Source organism: Pristiophorus japonicus, chromosome 9 (assembly GCF_044704955.1).
Source record: "Pristiophorus japonicus isolate sPriJap1 chromosome 9, sPriJap1.hap1, whole genome shotgun sequence".
Taxonomy (NCBI): Eukaryota; Metazoa; Chordata; class Chondrichthyes; family Pristiophoridae; genus Pristiophorus; species Pristiophorus japonicus.
In genome coordinates, this window is record NC_091985.1 from 167,401,443 (window position 1) to 167,420,948 (window position 19,506).

General features: G+C 48.3%; 2 non-coding genes and 1 pseudogene across 2 annotated transcripts; 2 read left to right on the forward strand and 1 right to left on the reverse strand.

Moving 5' to 3' along the window:
- Nucleotides 1–7,043: 7,043 nt before the first annotated feature.
- Nucleotides 7,044–7,157, reverse strand: LOC139274409 (U5 spliceosomal RNA). The gene has a single exon (XR_011595468.1). It is a non-coding gene; the product is annotated as a U5 spliceosomal RNA (small nuclear RNA).
- A 7,572-nt stretch (nt 7,158–14,729) lies between these two features.
- LOC139274195 (U2 spliceosomal RNA) lies at nt 14,730–14,908 on the forward strand (annotated as a pseudogene).
- Nucleotides 14,909–15,962: 1,054 nt separating this feature from the next.
- Nucleotides 15,963–16,076, forward strand: LOC139274421 (U5 spliceosomal RNA). The gene has a single exon (XR_011595479.1). It is a non-coding gene; the product is annotated as a U5 spliceosomal RNA (small nuclear RNA).
- The last annotated feature ends 3,430 nt before the right edge of the window (nt 16,077–19,506 follow it).

Consider the following 19,506-nt stretch of genomic DNA (forward strand, 5'->3'; position numbering starts at 1 on the left):
CCTGTTCACTTTTGTCGGCTGCACCCGGCTCCATCTTACTTCTTGGTGAGCCGCACCATGTGCCACAAGTTCCAAGTGGGCCAAAGGTACGCCGAGTTGCCGGTTCCAGTTTTTTTTTTTTTTTTTTTTTTTTTTTTTTTTTTTTTTTTTTTATTTCAAAATATACTTTATTCATAAAAAGAATCTGTACAGTACATTCGATGGCATTTCATTACATTTCGCTGCGGTCAGCAATCCCATACAATACATCTGGGTGCCGACGGCAGTTTCGTTCGTTACATTTCTCGTTTTTCTGTTCAACTGCAATTCAGTACAATAAACAGGGTACATTGTGGTACATTTACACAAATTACATTTCATGTGTTACATTACAGAGCCCGGAATGGGTGATGGTACATTTACATTTTTTCTTTTCAAACTTGCATTTCATAACACACCTTACATTGTACATGGCACTACATTGATGTTTACAGGTTTGGTGCTCTATGTACACAAAGTGTAAATTTCAAATACAAATACAGCCCGAGGGAGTTTGCTGCTGATTTCTGCCCCCGGGTTTTCCGTGGCGGAAGGGTTTTAGACTGTGGCCCTACCCCACCGTGCCTTTGCGGCGACTGCACCAATTTTCAGTGCGTCCCTCAGCACGTATTCCTGGATCTTGGATTGCGCCAGTCTGCAACATGCGGACGTGGTCATCTCCTTGTTCTGGAAGACCAGCAAGTTTCGGCAAGACCAAAGGGCGTCTTTGACCGAGTTGATGGCCCTCCAGCAGCAGGTGATGTCTGTCTCGGTGTGTGTCCCTGGGAACAGCCCGTAGAGCACAGAGTCCTGTGTTACGGAGCTGCTTGGGATGAACCTCGACAGCAACCACTGCATCTCTTTCCAGACCTGCGTCGCAAAGGCGCAATCCTGAAGGAGATGGGTGACAGTCTCGTCCGCCCCGCAGCCGGCCCGGGGGCACCGGGCCGTGCTGCTGAGGCGTCGGCTGTGCATGAACACTCGGACGGGTAGGGCCCCCCTCACCGCCAACCAAGCTACGTCTTGGTGCTTGTGTGTAAGCTTTGGCGATGAGACGTTCTGCCAAACGAGTTCGACAGTCCGCTCAGGGAACCACCCGACAGGGTCCACCGTCTCCTTCTTTCGTAGGGTGTCCAGGACCTTACGTGCTGACCACTGTTTGATGGCCTTGTGGTCAAAGGGGTTTCTTTTGAAGAACTTTTCCACGAAGGACAGGTGGACAGGCATGGTCCAACTGGTGGGGGCGTTTCGCGGCAGCGTGGCCAGACCCATCCTTCTCAACAATGGGGACAGGTAGAACCTCAGCACGTAGTGACACTTGGTGTTTGCGTACTGGGGGGCTGTGCATAGCTTGATGCAGCCGCACACAAAGGTGGCCATCAGGATGAGGGCCACGTTCGGAACGTCCTTTCCTCCACTGTCCAGAGATTTGTACATCGTGTCTCTGCGGACACGGTCCATTTTGGATCTCCAGACAAAGTGGAAGACGGCTCGGGTGACTGCCGCGGCGCTGCATCGTGAGATGGGCCAGACCTGCGCCACGTACAACAACACCGAGAGCACCTCGCTCCTGATGACCAGGTTCTTGCCTGTGATGGAAAGGGAGCGCTGCTCCCAAAATGACAGTTTCTGTCTGACCTTGGCAATGCGCTCGTCCCAGTTTTTGGCGCTCCGAACCATATTCCCAGCACCTTCAGGAAATCTGGCTTGACGGTGAAGGGAATGGAGGCTCGGTCGGTCCAGTGACCAAAGAGCATGGCCTCGCTTTTGGTGCGGTTGACCTTTGCTCCCGAGGCCAGTTCAAACTGGTCGCAGATTGCGAGCAATCTGCGGACCGACTGCGTGTCCGAGCAAAAGACGGCGACGTCGTCCATGTACAGCGAGGTTTTGACCTGGGCGCCTCCGCTGCCTGGGATCGTCACCCCTCTGATGCCCGCGTCCTTCCTGATGGACTCGGCAAAGGGCTCGATACAACACACAAACAAGACAGACGACAGAGGACAGCCTTGCCTGACTCCAGATCTGATTGGAAAGCTTTGAGTTTCCCACCCGTTGATTAGAACTGCACTACTGATGTCTGTGTAGAGCAGTTTGACCCAATTTCGGATGCCCTCCCCGAACCCCATTTTGGAGAGCACGTCCATCAGGTACGTGTGCGATATCCTGTCAAAGGCTTTCTCCTGGTCTAAGCTGATTAGACAGGTGTTCACCCTCCTGTCCCGCACGTAGGCGATCGTATCTCTGAGTAGCGCGAGGCTATCAGAGATCTTCCTGCCGGGGACAGCGCAGGTCTGGTCCGGGTGAATCACCAGCTCAAGAGCAGACTTGACCCTGTTGGCGATGACCTTTGACAGGATCTTGTAGTCCACATTGAGCAGCGAAATGGGCCGCCAGTTTTTGATTTCCTCCCTCTCCCCCTTCTGCTTGTAGATGAGGGTGATGATGCCTTTCCTCATCGATTCTGACATGCTGCCGGCCAGAAGCATACCTCCGTACACTTCCAGCAGGTCCGGGCCTATCCAGTCCCACAGAGCCGAGTACAACTCGACCGGTAAGCCATCGCTTCCGGGAGTTTTATTCGTCTCGAAGGACCGGACGGCCTTTGTCAGCTCGTCCAGAGTTAGCGGGTGGTCCAGACTCTCTCGCTTGCCGTCGTCTAAGACATCCGAAATAGACGACAGGAAAGACTGGGAGGCCGCGCGGTCTGTGGGTTTGACTTCGTACAGCCTGGCATAGAAAGATTCGCTGATCCTCTGCATGTCAGGCTGCGAAGACGTCACAGAACCGTCTTCTTCCTTTAGGCTAGTGATCACAGAGCTCCCCCTGTGTACCTTTTGGAAGAAGAAACGCGAACACGTCTCATCCTGCTCGACGGAGCGGACTCTGGATCGGAAGATGATCTTGGAGGACTCCGAGGCAAAGAGCGAGCCTTGCTGGCCCTTCACCTCTTCGAGTTCCTCCGCGACATCGACCCCCATCGACTGCAGCAGGAGCAGGTTTTGCATATTTGTCTGGAGTCGGGATAATTCCCTCTGTCTCCCTCTCGCCTCCTGAACACCTTTGAGGATGAAGAACCTCTTGATGTTCGTCTTGATTGTTTCCCACCAGTGCATCGGGGAATCGCAGAGGGGTTTTACGGTTCTCCAACCTTTGTAATCCCTCTTGAGTTCCTCAATGTTTTCCCGAGTCAACAGTTTCACGTTCAGCTTCCATATCCCTCTGCCAACTTTCTGGTTGTCCTGCATGTGGCAGTCAGCCAGTAGGAGGCAGTGGTCAGAGAAGAACACCGGCGTGACGTCGGTGGATCTGACCTTGAGCGTGTGGGACACAAACAGGAAGTCAATTCTGGAACGGACGGACCCGTCTGGTCTCGACCAGGTGTATCTGCGCGGTGCTCCGTCTGCAGGGTTGCTGAAGACGTCGCACAGCTTGGCATCTTTTACCGCATCCATCAGGAGTTTGGACGTGGCGTCCAGTTTGCTGTCGGCTCTGCTGGATCGTCCAGCCGCATCGATGATGCAGTTGAAGTCACCACCCAGAATGACCGGTCTGGACGTTGCCAGTAACAGTGGGAGCTGCTGGAAGAGGGCCAGCCTCTCGTTCTTCACCGCTGGAGCATAAACATTAATTAACCTGAGAGGGGAGTTTTTGTACATTACATCTGCTACGAGGAGGCGGCCGCCCACCAACTCCTTAACTTCGGTGATGGTGAAGTGGCCTCCCCGCAGCAGAATGCCTAAGCCGGAAGCTCGGCTGTCGTTGCCCCCTGACCAAATGGATGGTCCATGGGTCCACCATCGTGACCACTGCCGGTAACTGCTGAAGTGCGGCAGGCCGCACTCCTGCAAGAACAGCAGGTCCGCTTTGACCTTGGCGAGGTACCCCAAGGTGGAAACACATCGCGTAGTCGATTTCACGCTACGCACGTTAATACTAGCAATTTTTAAATCCATTTTTACGCTATGTTTTACATTTACATACATTGCAGTTCAGATACATCTTCAATTTCAGGTGAACCGTTTTCAGTTCCCCTATATTCCACAATGGCGATTTCCAGCATGTCTAAGTTATTACTGTTTACATCAAATTCCACATTTACTGCACCTGGGGTGGCGTGGTCATCATCGTCCTCTGCTGTGGGGATGTTTTGACCAGGGGACTGCTGCAGTTCTGCGATTAAGTCCTCAATGTTCTCTGCAGTGTCCTCGCCTGGTGTTGGTGGTTCCCCCTTTTCGTCAGTCGCGGCGGTGTCGAGCTGTTGTGCGTCGACCGCTGCGTCGCTCCCGGTGTTCCGGAGGTGGGGTGTGCTGGGCACTTCGCTGCTCCCGTTGTCCCGGGGCTGGTCTGCGTTGGTTGCTCCTTCGCTCCCGGTTTCCCGGAGCTCGTGTGCGCTGGGACCTTTGTTGCTCTCTGGTTCCTGGGGCAGGGCTGTGTTGGTCGCTTTCCTGCTCCTGTTTTTCCGTGGGATGGCGCATTGCCTCTTCTTCAGGCGGTGGCACTTTTCCTCATCAGACAAGCTGCCGTCGCTGGTTTCTGCCGAGCTTGGTGGTCGCCTCTTGGCCTTGCGCCTTTTCCCGACTATCTGCCATTCCGCTTCCTCGTCTGATGTCATCTCGTCTCTGGGTTCGGTGCTCTGGGGGCGAGGTTCGCTGCTGGCTGCTGGTGGCTCGCAGCTCGTGGTAGCAGTCTTCTCTTCCTCGCCGTCTTGTCCCGAGTTCATGGTCGGGGGGAGGGTGTGGCTCTCCTCTGGAGCGTTGTGTTCGTCAGCTTCCTCCTCCTCTGGTGCAAAGTTCTTTGCTGCCTGCGCATAGCTGCGATTGCGTTTGGGGCAGTTTTTGTAAAGGTGCCCCGCCAGACCACAGAGGTTGCAGCACTTGGTCTCCTTGCAGTCTTTTGCCTGGTGGCCCTCGTTCTTGCAGTTTCGGCAGATGACCGTCTTGCAGCTTGCCGCCACATGGCCTGCCTTCCCGCAGGTGCGGCACACGTTGGGTTGGCCAGCGTACACCATGTAGCCCCGGCTTCCTCCGATGGAAAAGCAGGAGGGTGGGTGCAGGATGGTTCCGCTGGCGTCCACCCTCAAGGTGGCCTGGATCTGGCGCTTGCTGGTCCATATTCCGTACCCGTCTCTCACGTCTTTCACGTCACTGCTGCTTCCTGCCACATCGACAAACCTGTTGAGGAAAGTCAGCACATCGATGACGGGGATGTGGGGGTCGAACATTTGCACTGTGATAGTGCGTCTTCGCTGCGACGGGAGGGTGAACAGCGGCTCCCAAGTTATCACTGAGCGCACCGGTTCACTCGCCTCCTTCAAACCCTTCAGGAACTTCAGGCAGAGGGTGACGGTTCTGAAGGTCACATCGAAGTAACCTCTCTTCGGGTGGTCCTGCAAGGCAAAGATGTCGGCGAGTTTCATGCCACATGTTCCCAGCAGGAGTTTCTTCACGAAAAGGTCCCGGTTGATCATTGTCTGTCCTTCCACTTTCTTTACCGTCACTCGGATGGTGTTTTGGACTCCCTGGTTCGCCGCTCGGTTGGCCGCCATCCGGGTTGCAGGTTCCTCCTTTCGCTGTGAGTTTTGGCCGAAGCCTTCATTCTCTCGTTGCCCCAGTCCGGGGCACGGGCGGACCTCCGTGTCCGCCCCCTGACAGGCCCAAGGGCCCGTCGAATCGTTAGTCGACATGCAGATTTTGTCTCCTCTCTCCAATTGGCGCCTGGCTCAAGCCAAAGGCCAGAGCCAGCAAAACTGGAAAAACGAGTTTCTGCAGTCAGTCGATTTGCATATGAATGCCCAATCAACAGGTACTCCACTTGATCTTAGCCAAAAGGCCGAGAAGCCGAGTTGCCGGTTCCAGTTGGGCCGAAGCGACAGCGAGTTTAAACCTGAGAGGTTCGTGAGCGCCTGTAGCTTCGCCCACTTGGGACCGCTGACCATCTTCACCCAAAACCCTCGCTCCCCGCCCCTCCCTGCAACACCTGATACCCCGGTCAGGATATTGGGGAAAAAGCAAAAAATACTGCAGATGCTGGAATCCGAAATAAAAACAGAAACTGAGATTTTTTAGGTCCTTCCGAAAGACGGCACCGGGATCGAGGAGCCGGAAGATCTCACCCAATCCCCCCTCTCCATTGCCGGAGCCTCCTCCCGGGTCACCAGCTGGACTTGAAGGGATGAGGAGGAGCATCGTTGACGTGTTTAGGATCCTTGCTGCTGGCAGTCCTGTACTTGCAAGGCAGGTTAAGCTCAGAACAGTACCTCCGGCTGTTTGCAACGTGGAGAAGTAGAGTGGGTCTGAGCAACGGGGTTTAGCCAAAAATATGGAGCGAGGAGCTGGGTGTGGGGTCACAGCGCTGCCGCTGGCATGGTGCTGTAATTACAGTGTGGCGTGTTTACCTGCGAGGGAACATCAGTGGCAGGTCGGGGCCATAAAAGGAGCGGCATGCGGAGGCCTGGGAGTAGCATGGAGGCATAGTACTTCAGGGAGCAGCATGAGCTGCGACGGCAGCGTAGAGTGACGTCATCAAGGTCCAGGTTGGTGATTGGGGCTTGGGCAGATACAGCAGGAGCGGCGATGTTGGGGCAAAGGAGCAGCGAGAGACTGTAGAGGGATGCGATCTGGGCCCGGGGGCAGCATGGGCCACCCCACACTGCGATATGTGTGCGCACTGGGTCCGTGCAGCAGAGCTGGTCTCCAGTCGTCTTGGGTAATCCTTGCTCCTGGACCAACACCTAGTTCTGTCAAGCCCTGTGCAACTGCCACCACACTTTAAAAAAAAATCCACGTACAGGCATCTTCTACCGTTCAGGATGTAGTTCAAGACCTGAATTATTAGATCGTTCATTGGAACACCTGTGAACGTATCTTTTTTTAGTGTGGAAGCAAGTCATCCTCATTTTTGAAAAGACCTATGATGATGACGACGTAAGTGTAGATTAATTTGTTCAAGTAGAACAAAACTTACATCCACAAATTAGTGAGAAAACATCAATAAAGAAATATCAATCTATTTTTGAACAATAAGACAGCCCTACAAAAGCAGGGCCTCAAAAAATTGATTAAAACTCCGAGTGTTCCTCTCCACGGAAATCTTTAGTAAAAGGCGAAAGATTTATACGATCTGAAGAGAAACCAGAGTGTACTGAATAAAATCACCCCACTATTCCAGGCCCACCGCCACCCCACCACTTTAACATGGCACTATGCGGCCACACCGACATTCTGCAGCGGTACCAGAGAAAGGCGGATCTAACAGAGGGAGACACTAATTATAAAAACTAACTGCAAACTCTCTCCATCTTCCACACAAACACCAAGAACTGGGCACCGTTCGCAAGGCATTCTGGTTATGCAGATTAGGGGCGGGGCCTTCCCGGCTGCACCAATGGCCGGCGGGGAGGAGATGTTGCCCATTGCACTTCCTGCGCCGCTCAGTTAGCCGCACGTTGATTCTTTCTTCTCTCGACCTTTGTGGTCACCGAGTGGTTTCAATAAATGTGAGAAACACGAAGCCCCGCGTCCGGCTTGGTCAATCCTGCATCCTGGTGTTTGTACTTTAACCCCAACTTTTTAAGGGTCAGAGTTCAGGAAGGACGGACCTGTTTTAAATGGCCTAATAGGGGAGGTACTGAGTTGTTACAGTGTCAGCACCGCACAAGTGGCCCCATTGATACAATCATCTTAACAAAACTCCCTTCAAGCCGTACTTGTAACTTTTTTTTGTGTACATGGAGCACCATGATCTGTCAACACCTATGTAGTGCCATGTACAATGTAAGGTCTGTTTCGTAATGCACGTTGAAAAGAAAAAAAATGTACCGTCACCCATTCCGTGTACTGTATAGTGACACATGTACTGTAATTTGTTGAATGTACTACAATGTATCCCGTATTGGACCGAATTGTATTTGAACTGAAAAGCAAGGAAATGTATCGAACGGAACTGCCGTCAGCACCCAAATGTAGTGTATGGGATTGCTGACCGCAGCTAAACGTACTGAACTGCTTTTGAATGTACTGTACAAAGTTTTTATATGAATAAAGTATATTTTGAAATTTTTAAAAAATCACCTTAACATGTCCAACTCCACAGAAAGATGCTTCAAATAATGCAACAAAGTCCCATTTCAACAAAAGGAGGAACCTTATACACCTAAGTTATTGCAAATGTTTATTTGATAAACTTGACACAAGCCACATAAAGAGAAATTAGTATAGATGGCCAAAAGCTTGGTTAAAGAGGTAGGTTTTAAGGAGTGCCCTAAAGGAGGAAAGTGAGGTAGAGAGGTGGAGAGGTTTAGGGAGGGAATTCCAGAGCTTAGTGCCCAGGCAACAGAAAGCATAGCCACCGATGATATAATCAGGGATGCTCAAGAGGGCAGAATTAGAAGAACGCAGCTATCACAGGGGAAACTAATCCCTATGGTGCTCAATCGCAGAATGCAAGGTCGAGGGTGAGAGGGATCGGGACCCAGTCCAAAATTAATTGTCTTGCAATCATAAAATCATAGAAAATTACGAGACAGAAGGAGGCTATTCGGCCCATCGTGTCCGTGTCGATCGATAAAGAGCTACCCGGCCTAATCCCACCTTCCAGCACTAGGTCCGTAGCCCCGTAGGTTACAGCTCTTTAAGTGCACTTAAGTACTTTTTAAATGTGGTGAGGGTTTCTGCCTCTACCACCCTTTCAGGTAGTGAGTTCCAGACCCCCACCACCCTCTGGGTAAAAAGATTTTCCTCCTCTCCCCTCTAATCCTTCTACTAACTACTTTAAATCTATGCCTCCTGGTTATTGACCCCTGTGCTAAGGAAAACAGTTCCTTCCTATCCACTCTCTCTAGGCCCTTCATAAGTTTATACAGGAAATATCCTCCCTGCATCCACCTTGTCGAGCCCCCTCATTATCTTATAAGTTTCAATAAGATCACCTCTCATTCTTCTGAACTCCAATGTGTATAGGCCCAACCTACTCAACCTATCCTCACAAGTCTAAATCATTAAATCTCCCCCCTTGCCTCCTCTATTCCAAAGAAAACAACCCCAGTCTATCCAATCTTTCCTCAGAGCTAAAATTTTCCAGTCCTGGCAAATCCTAGTAAATCTCCTTTGCACCCTCTCTCACTTGAATCACATCTTTCCTGTAATGTGATGACCAGAACGGCACACATTAATCAAGCTGTGGCCTAACTAGTGGTGTATTCTAGCATAACCTCCCTGCTTTTATATTCTATGCCTCGGATTTTTTTTTGCCTCGGATAATAAAGGAAAGCATTCCGTATGACTTTTTAACTTTCTTATTGACCTATCCTGCTACCTTTAAGGATCTATGGACATACACTCCAAGGACGCTCTGTTCCACCAGACATCTCAGAATCCTCCATTTATTGTGTATTCACTTGCCTTGTTGCCCCACCCCAGATGCATCACCTCACACTTTTCCGGATTGAATGCCATTTGCCACTTTTCTGCTCAACTGACCAGTTCTTCGATATCTTGCAGTCTGGAACTTTCCTCCTCAGTGTCAACCACACGGCCAATTTTTGCTTCATCTGCAAATTTCTTTATCATGCCCCCTACATTTAGGTCTAAATCATTAATATATACTGTATTACAAAAAGCAAGGGACCGAGTACTGAGCCCTGTGGAACCCCACTGGAAAAAGAAAGATTTGGGATTTATAAGAACATAAGAAATAGGAGCCAAAGTAGGCCATTTAGCCCCTCGAGCCTGCTCCACCATTTAATAAGATCATGGACTTAGCTCCACTTCCCTGCCCGCTCCCCATAACCCTTTACTCCCTTATCGCTCAAAAATCTGTCTATCTCCACCTTAAATATATTCAATGGCCCAGCCTCCACAGCTCTCTGAAGCAGAGAATTCCATAGATTTACAACCCACAGAGAAGAAATTTCTCCTCATCTCAGTTGTAAATGGGCGACCCCTTATTCTAAGACTATCTCCCCTAGTTTTAGTTTCCCCTATGTGGAAATATCCTCCCTGCATCCACCTTGTCGAGCCCCCTCATTATCTTATAAGTTTCAATAAGATCACCTCTCATTCTTCTGAACTCCAATGTGTATAGGCCCAACCTACTCAACCTATCCTCATAAGTCAACCCCCTCATCTCTGGAATCAACCTAGTGAACCTTCTCTGAACTGTCTCCAATGCAAGTATATCCTTCCTTAAATACGGAGACCAAAACTGTACGCAGTACTCCAGGTGTGGCCTCACCAATACCCTGTACAGTTATAGCAGGACTTCTCTGCTTTTATACTCTATCCCCCTTGCAATGCATACTAACTTTTAGTGTTTCATGCACAAGGACCCCCAGGTCCCTCTGTACTGCAGCACTTTGCAATTTTTCTCCATTTAAGTTAGAACTTGCCTTTCTATTACTTCTGCCAAAGTGGATAACCTCACATTTTCCAACATTATACTCCATCTGCCAAATTTTTGCCCACTCACTCAGCCTGTCTATATCCCTTTACAGATTTTTTGTGTCCTCCTCACAATTTGCTTTCCTACCCATCTTTGTATCATCAGCAAACCTGGCTGCATTACACTTGGTCCCTTCATCCAAGTCATTAATTTAGATTGTAAATAGTTGAGGACCCATCACCAATCCCTGCGGTACCCCACTAGTCACTGTTTGCCAACCGGAAAATGACCCATTTATGCCGACTCTCTGCTTACTGTTAGTTAGCCAATCCTCTATCCATGATATTGCCCCCAACCCCGTGAGCTTTGATTTTACGTGGCACCTTATCGAATGCCTTCTGGAAATCCAAATACACCACATTCACTGGTTCCCTCTTATCCACCCTTCTCGTTAAATTCTCAAAGAACTCCAGCAATTTGTCAAACATGATTTCCCTTTCATAAAACCATCTTGATTCTGCTTGATTGAATCATGCTTTTCCAAATGTCCTGCTACTGCTTCCTTAATAATGGACTCCAGCATTTTCCCAACAGATGACAGATGTTAGGCTAACTGGTCTATAGTTTCCTGCTTTTTGTCTACCTCCTTTTTTAAATAGGGGCATTACATTTGCGGTTTTCCAATCCGCTGGAATCGCCCCAGAATCCAGGGAATTTTGGTAGATTACAACCAATGCACCCACTAGGTCCAGGGGACTTATCGCCTTTAGTCTCATTATTTTACCGAGTACTACTTCATTAGTGATAGTGATAGTTCCTCCCTCCCTTTAGCCCCTTGATTATCCACTATTGAAATGTTTTTAGTATCTTCTACCATGAAGACCGATACAAAATATTTGTTCAATGTCTCTTGCCATTTCCCTGTTCTCCATTATTAATTCCCTCCAACGTAATTTGAAATTCAACCACATTATGATCACTCATTCCTAGAGGAACTTTTACTACGAGATCATTAATTAAACCTGCCTCATTACACAGGACTTCTTTAAAATTTCAAAATATATACTTTATTCATATAAAAATTTGCGCAATACATTGGAAGACAGTTCAGTACATTTGGATGCGGTCAGCAATTCCATACATTACATTTGCATGCTGACCACAGTTCCGTTCAATACATTTCTTTACTTTACATTTCAAGGTACGACTCATACAATCCAGGATACATTGTGGTACATTCATCAAGATACATTACATGTGTCACCGTACAGTACACAGTGAGGGTACAGTTACATTTGTTTCCAACGTGCATTACGCAACAGAACTTGCATTATACATGGCACTACATAGGTTTTTTTAAATTTCAAAATATACTTTATTCATATAAAAATCTGTACAGTACATTCAAAAGCAGTTCAGTACGTTTAGCTGCGGTCAGCAATCCCATACACTACATTTGGGTGCTGATGGCAGTTCCGTTCGATACATTTCCTTGCTTTTCAGTTCAAGTACAATTCGGTACAATACGGGATACATTGTAGTACATTCGACAAATTACATTACAAGTGTCACTATACAGTACACGGAATGGGTGACGGTACATTTACATTTTTTTTTCTTTTCAACGTGCATTACGAAACAGACCTTGCATTGTACATGGCACTACATAGGTGTTTACAGATCATGGTGCTCCATGTACACAAAAAAGAAGTTACAAGTACGGCCCGAGGGGAGTTATGTACTGACTGATTACCAAGCAGCTCCGTAACACAGGACTCTGTGCTCTACGGGCTGTTCCCAGGGACACACACCGAGACAGACATCACCTGCTGCTCTTTGGTCTTGCCGAAACTTGCTGGTCTTCCAGAGCAAGGAGATGTCCACGTCTGCGTGTTGCAGACTAGCGCAATCCAAGATCCAGGATTACGTGCTGAGGGATGCACTTAAAATTGGTGCAGTCGCCGCAAAGGCATGGTGGGGAAGGGCCACAGTTTAAAGCCCTTCTGCCACGGTAAACCCAGCGGGCAGGACGGTTCTGTGATGTTTTCGCAGCATGACATGCTGAGGATCAGCAAATCCTTCTATGCCAGGCTGTATGACGTCAAGCCCACAGACCGCGCGGCCTCCCAGTCGTTCCTGTCGTCTATCACGGAGGTCCTAAATGACAGCGAGCGGGAGAGTCTGGACCACACGTTAACTCTGGATGAGATGACAAAGGCCGTCCGGTCCCTTGCGATGAGTAAAACTCCCGGAAGCGACGGCTTACCGGTCGAGTTGTATTCGGCTCTGTGGGACTGGATGGGCCCAGACCTGCTGGAAGTGTACGAGGGTATGCTTCTGGCTGACAGTATGTCAGAATTGATGAGGAAAGGCATCATCACCCTCATCTACAAGCAGAAGGGGGAGAGGGAGGAAATCAAAAACTGGCGGCCCATTTCGCTGCTCAATGTGGACTACAAGATCCTGTCAAAGGTCATCGCCAACAGGGTCAAGTCTGCTCTTGAGCTGGTGATTCACCCGGACCAGACCTGCACTGTTGCGAAGGATGGTCCTCACCGTTTGCGGGTCGACGCTATATGGCCTCATCAAAAATCTGCTAGCACCGACGAAACCAACCGAGAAGATATATGCAGAGTTGTGCACGCTGGTTCGGGAACACCTCAAGCCGAAGGAGAGCATCTTGATGGCCAGGTATCGCTTTTATACGCACCATCGCTCCGAGGTCCAGGACGTGGCGAGCTATGTCGCTGACCTAAGATGCCTTGCGGGACCGTACGTATTTGCTGAATTTTTGGGGGAAATGTTGCGGGACTTTTCCGTGCTTGGAATTGGCCACGAGGTCATTCTTCGCAAACTGCTGTCTGCCGAATCCCTAGATCTGAGCAAGGCCATCACGATAGCCTAGGTTTTCATCTCCACGAACAATAACACTAAACAGATATCATTGCAGCATCGAAGCTCACCAGCAAGTACTGTGCATAAAATAACACCTTCAGCAGGCAGAACTGTACATGGCAAGGCCTACATGCCTGCAGAGGCCAGACCTAGGATAACTCAGAGACCGCCGTGGGGGCGTGAATGCAAATCCATTAACACCATGGCGCTGTGGGGGTAATCATCGAGCCCATCAATGTCGATTCAAGCACTACGTGTGCAAAAACTGCAGAACAATGGGGCACCTCCAGCGAATCTGCAGACGTGCTGCGACTCACCACGTGGCAGAGTCGGCAGAAGATGACTGATCCGGCGCGGATCACACTGAACGTGTAAGAGAGGCAACTCAACACGAGGTTGAAGAGGAAGTGTATCGGGTACACACCTTCACCACCAAAAGCCCTCCGATAATGTTGAAAGTCAAATTAAATGGCATTCCAGTTTCCATGGAATTGGACACGGGGGCGAGTCATTCAATTATGAGCCAGAAGGCTTTTGAGAAACTGTGGGGCAACAAGGCACAAAGACCAAAACTAAGCCGATTCACACCAAGCTGCGCATTTACAGCAAAGAGCTCATACCAGTCATTGGCAGTGCGGCAGTGAAGGTATCGTACGATGGAACTGTGCATGATTTACCACTATGGATTGTACCAGGCGATGGCCCAATGCTGTTCGGCAGAAGCTGGCTCGGAAAGATCCGATGGAACTGGGGCAACATCAAAGCACTGTCTTCGATGAATGACGTCTCATGCACCCAAGTGCTAAACACATTCCCGTCGTTATTCAAGCCAGACATCGGCAACTTCATAGGCGCCAAAGTGCAGATCCATCTAGTCCCTGATACACGACCCATTCATCACAAGGGCCGAGCGGTTCCATATATGATGCGAGAGAAAGTCGAGGTCGAGCTTTACAGACTTCAATGATAGGGGATCATATCGCCAGTCGAGTTCAACGAGTGGGCCAGTCCAATTGTTCCGATGTTGAAAAGCGATGGGACGGTCAGAATCTGCAGGGACTACAAGGTAACGATCAACCGAGTCTCGTTAAAGGACCAGTACCCACTACCCAAAGCGGATGACCTGTTCACAACGCTAACAGGGAAGTCTCACTCTCTCCCCCCAGTCTCTCACTCTCTCTCCCCCAGTCTCTCTCTCTCTCTCTCTCCCCCAGTCTCTCTCTCTCTCCCCCCAGGTCTCTCTCTCTCTCTCTCCCCCAGTCTCTCTCTCTCTCCCCTAATCTCACTCTCTCCCCCCATCTCTCTCTCTCTCCCCCGTCTCTCTCTCTCTACTAGAATAGTGAGGTGGTTTTCCACAGTACACTCTGGTTTTTCTTCAGATCGTATAAATCTTTCGCCTTTTACTAAAGATTTATGTGGAGAGGAACACTCGGAGTTTTTACGCTTCTCGGCCTTTTGGCTAAGATCAAGTGTAGTATCTGTTCTTATCAGTTTAATATCCCCTGTGGGGACATGATATTGAATTGATTTTTGGACAGGGAGCTGGATCAGGGGCTTGCCCCGTCCACTCCATGCACCGACCTGGTATTGCAATATTTCCAGGAACGGTGCAACTTCGCCTCTCGGCCTTTTGGCCTAAGATCAAACACATTGGCGCAAAGTGATCTTTGGCGTTAGAGTTGATCTGGAACGAAATTGGATAAATAAATTTTAAAAAACATTCGGAGTTTTTATTAATTTTTTAAGGCCATGTTTCTGATAGGGCTTGTGTTCAAATTAATATCAGCTAATTACACGTTCACTTATGTTCCTACTTCTGATGAGGGAAGGAAACAGGCAAGACTCTCATAATGGAAAGAATGTATTTTGGACATGATTCGGATCAAGTTTCCTTTGATAACCAACATTAAATTGATTAACCACTGCATTAGAGCACAGACGGCACATGTTGCTACACAAAGTGAAGTGATGCAAAAAAGCTACAGTTCCTTGCATAAGTAGGGAAATTAAGTTCAAAAAGAGCATGTAATTAATCTAGGTGTAATAAATCGGCGCATCCCGGCCTGCAAGACCATCAGCAGGCCGAAGCCATTAGAGGGAGCAACGTGCGGCGGCAGACCGCTTCAGGGAGCAGCGCGCAGGAGGGCAACGGCTAACTGCAGTGCGGGCAGGTACAGCAGAAACATCAACAAGTCTGGTTTCGAACATTGAAATCAGTGAAATGGATACTAGACGTGGACAGTGCACGGCTCTGAGCTCTGTGTCTGCTCTTATTGTGTTAATGGCTTCCTGTATGAACTAAAACACATTTGCTCACTAGCAGAACCCGCACTAATCCAAAATGTTTACCTTCAGCTTCAAACACACAGAGAGAGAATAAAAACCCGAAGTAAAGTACCGAAGAATTGGACACGTCACTGGAAACCCAGCCCACACAAAGCTCAGAGCTCATTTGCATACCCATAATGTTCTACATAATACTTAGCAAGAAACCAAAATAAACTTCAGCTTTAACTGGTTTTCATGGACACTGAAGTTTTCAGTTACTTTCCCTCTCGCTGTATTGATTTGTGGTAATATATTCTTTCTGGAAGTTAGTTCTAGCGGCTCAGTACAACGTTAAAGAGGCAAGCCGCCGCTTGGGGGCGAGGAGCTGAATGTGAATATTCAGTACACTCTGGTTTCTCTTCAGATCGTATAAATCTTTCGCCTTTTACTAAAGATTTCCGTGGAGAGGAACACTCAGAGTTTTAATTAATTTTTTGAGGTCCTGCTTTTGTGGGGCTGTCCTATTGTTCAAAAACAGATTGATTTCTAGTTGTGGGTTTGTGCATGTTGTGGTTGTGATTGTTCACTATGAACATAGAAAATAGGTACAGGAGTAGGCCATTCGGGCCTTTGATTCTGTGCCACCATGCAAAATGATCATTCACCTCATTACCACTTTTCCTCTATAACTCCTTGATCCCTTCAACCGTAAGGGCCATATCTAACTCCCTCTTGAATATATCCAATAAACTGGCACCAACAACTCTGCGGCATGGAATTCCACAGGTTAACAACTCTTTGATTGAAGAAGTTTCTCCTCCCCTGGTTCTGGACATTCTTCCCACATCTAACCTGTCCTGCCAAAATCTTATACGTTTCTATGAGATCTCCTCTTGTAAATGTCGTAGTAAAGCACTTGTTTGTGGGAGTTAACTTGCCCACCTGGGGGTCGCCAGCCTTCAGACGAATCTTAAAACTCCAGATCCCAAACTAAATGTTGGAGCGTGGAAGATGCCTGTGCGTGGATTTCTTTCTGTGAGCTGGGTCTTGGTCCAGTGGCAAGATAGAACAGAAACATAGAAAATAGGTGCAGGAGTAGGCCATTCGGCCCTCTAGCCTGCACCGCCATTCAATGAGTTCATGGCTGAACATGCAGCTTCAGTACCCCATTCCTGCTTTCTCGCCATACCCCTTGATCCCCCTAGTAGTAAGGACTTCATCTAACTCCTTTTTGAATATATTTAGTGAATTGGCCTCAACAACTTTCTGTAATAGAGAATTCCACAGGTTCACCACTCTCTGGGTGAAGAAGTTTCTCCTCATCTCGGTCCTAAATGGCTTACCCCTTATCCTTCGACTGTGACCCCTGGTTCTGGACTTCCCCAACATTGGGAACATTCTTCCTGCATCTAACCTGTCTAAACCCATCAGAATTTTAAACGTTTCTATGAGGTCCCCTCTCATTCTTCTGAACTCCAATGAATACAAGCCCAGTTGATCCAGTCTTTCTTGATAGGTCAGTCCCGCCATCCCGGGAATCAGTCTGGTGAACCTTCGCTGCACTCCCTCAATAGCAAGAATGTCCTTCCTCAGGTTAGGAGACCAAAACTGTACACAATACTCCAGGTGTGGCCTCACCAAGGCCCTGTACAACTGTAGCAACACCTCCCTGCCCCTGTACTCAAATCCCCTCGCTATGAAGGCCAACATGCCATTTGCTTTCTTAACCGCCTGCTGTACCTGCAGGCCAACCTTCAATGACTGATGTACCATGACACCCAGGTCTCGTTGCACCTCCCCTTTTCCTAATCTGTCACCATTCAGATAATGTCTGTCTCTCTGTTTTTACCACCAAAGTGGATAACCTCACATTTATCCACATTATACTTCATCTGCCATGCATTTGCCCACTCACCTAACCTATCCAAGTCGCTCTGCAGCCTCATAGCATCCTCCTCGCAGCTCACACTGCCACCCAACTTAGTGTCACCCGCAAATTTGGAGATACTACATTTAATCCCCTCGTCTAAATCATTAATGTACAGTGTAAACAGCTAGGGCCCCAGCACAGAACCTTGCGGTACCCCACTAGCCACTGCCTGCCATTCTGAAAAGTCCCCATTTACTCCTACTCTTTGCTTCCTGTCTGACAACCAGTTCTCAATCTATGTCAGCACACTACCCCCAATCCCATGTGCTTTAACTTTGCACATTAATCTCCTGTGTGGGACCTTGTCGAAAGCCTTCTGAAAGTCCAAATATACCACATCAACTGGTTCTCCTTTGTCCACTTTACTGGAAACATCCTCAAAAAATTCCAGAAGAATTGTCAAGCTTGATCTCCCTTTCACAAATCCATGCTGACGTGGACCTATCATGTCACCATTTTCCAAATGCGCTGCTATGACATCCTTAATAATTGATTCCATCATTTTACCCACTACTGAGGTCAGGCTGACCGGTCTATAATTCCCTGCTTTCTCTCCCTCCTTTTTTAAAAAGTGGGGTTACATTGGCTACCCTCCACTCCATAGGAACTGATCCAGAGTCAATGGAATGTTGGAAAATGACTGTCAATGCATCCGCTATTTCCAAGGCCACCTCCTTAAGTACTCTGGGATGCAGTCCATCAGGCCCTGGGGATTTATCGGCCTTCAATCCCATCAATTTCCCCAACACAATTTCCCGACTAATAAGGATTTCCCTCAGCTCCTCCTCCTTACTAGACCCTTTGACCCCTTTTATATCCGGAAGGAGGTTGTGTCCTCCTTAGTGAATACCGAACCAAAGTACTTGTTCAATTGGTCCGCCATTTCTTTGTTCCCCGTTATGACTTCCCCTGATTCTGACTGCAGGGGACCTATGTTTGTCTTTACTAACCTTTTTCTCTTTACATATCTATAGAAACTTTTGCAATCCGTCTTAATGTTCCCTGCAAGCTTCTTCTCGTACTCCATTTTCCCTGCCCTAATCAAACCCTTTGTCCTCCTCTGCTGAGTTCTAAATTTCTCCCAGTCCCCAGGTTCGCTGCTATTTCTGGCCAATTTATATGCCACTTCCTTGGCTTTAATACTATTCCTCATTTCCCTTGATAGCCACGGTTGACCCACCTTCCCTTTTTTATTTTTACGCCAGACAGGAATGTACAATTGTTGAAGTTCATCCAAGCGGTCTCTAAATATCTGCCATTGCCCATCCACAGTCAACCCCTTAAGTATTATTCACCAATCTATCCGAGCCAATTCATGCCTCATACCTTCAAAGTTAGCCTTCTTTAAGTTCTGGACCATGGTCTCTGAATTAACTGTTTCATTCTCCATCCTAATGCAGAATTCCACCATATTATGGTCACTCTTCCCCAAGGGGCCTCACACAACGAGATTGCTAATTAATCCTCTCTCATTACACAACACCCAGTCTAAGATGGCCTCCCCCCTAGTTGGTTCCTCGACATATTGGTCTAGAAAACCATCCCTTATGCACTCCAGGAAATCCTCCTCCACCGTATTGCTTCCAGTTTGGTTAGCCCAATCTATGTGCATATTAAAGTCACCCATTATAACTGCTGCACCCTTATTGCATGCACCCCTAATTTCCTGTTTGATGCCCTCCCCAACATCACTACTACTGTTTGGAGGTCTGTACACAACTCCCACTAACATTTTTTGCCCTTTGGTATTCTGCAGCTCTACCCATATAGATGCCACATCATCCAAGCTAATGTCCTTCCTAACTATTGCATTAATCTCCTCCTTAACCAGCAATGCTACCCCACCTCCTTTTCCTTTTATTCTATCCTTCCTGAATGTTGAATAACCCTGGATGTTGAGTTCCCAGCCCTGATCATCCTGGAGCCACGTCTCTGTAATCCCAATCACATCATATTTGTTAACATCTATTTGCACTGTTAATTCATCCACTTTATTACGGATACTCCTTGCATTAAGA